We start from the raw sequence: 806 nt of genomic DNA on the forward strand, positions 1-806 counted from the left end.
GGAGGATGAGGCCCAGAAATCAGGATTTTAAAAAGATTCCCAGGTGATTCTAATGTGCAGCCAAGGTTGAGAACCACTGTCTTAAATGGTCCACTCAGATTCCACCTCTTCTCTGAGCATCTCAATTCCTAAGAATGACATTAACGATCTGAGAACAAGTATTTGGAGACAGAAAGGCCCAATTTTTTTTTCAGTCTTAAGTTAGTAATCACAATTCGACAAATATGTGTTGACTATCTATCAAGTGCAATCCCAGGGCTGCTGTGGGAAGTGGGAAGATGAATGGAACACTCAGTCGTCTGTTAAAATGAAGGGGTTTAATATTTGGCAGATAAAGCCACGTTTTCTAAGACATGACAAACGTGTGAGAGAGAAAATAAAAGCAGTCAGTCCTAATAACCTCCTCCGAGCCCCTCTCCTCCCTCCCACTTCCTAATAAATAGGACATACAAGACCCAGGGGCCTGCTAGGCCACAGGAACATGGATTTCAGGACAGAATAAGAGGACGAGGTCACAAAGCGTGCATGTACCGGGCAGCTCAAGGACGAGGGCAAAGCCTCAGAGCAGAGAAAATGAAGCCCACGCTTCTGAGGTCCTAACTGCCTCTGCTCTCAACAGTTTAGCCCGGTGGCTGGCTGCACTCACCAGACTCTTGCATTTCTTCTATCACAATTCCACAGCCAGAGCCCGAGGGGCGACTCACTGCGCTTGCGCTGCAGGGCGCGGCTGGGCGGGGCCTGGGAAGGGATGGGCGGGGTCTGGCCAAGAAGTTGACTAGGTGAGCGGTTCCGGGGCGGGGCCTTGA

At 49.8% G+C, this 806-nt stretch overlaps 1 long non-coding RNA gene across 2 annotated transcripts in view; it reads right to left on the reverse strand.

Moving 5' to 3' along the window:
- Positions 1–698, reverse strand: part of LOC106727825 — a 29,048-nt gene extending 28,350 nt beyond the window's left edge. For both annotated transcript variants that reach the window (XR_001364082.1, XR_001364081.1), the window contains exon 1: positions 647–698. This is a non-coding gene — a long non-coding RNA (uncharacterized LOC106727825). The remainder of the gene's footprint in view (positions 1–646) is intronic.
- Positions 699–806: the final 108 nt, after the last annotated feature.

The sequence above is a fragment of the Myotis brandtii genome, unplaced genomic scaffold (assembly GCF_000412655.1).
Source record: "Myotis brandtii unplaced genomic scaffold, ASM41265v1 scaffold484, whole genome shotgun sequence".
NCBI lineage: Eukaryota > Metazoa > Chordata > Mammalia > Chiroptera > Vespertilionidae > Myotis > Myotis brandtii.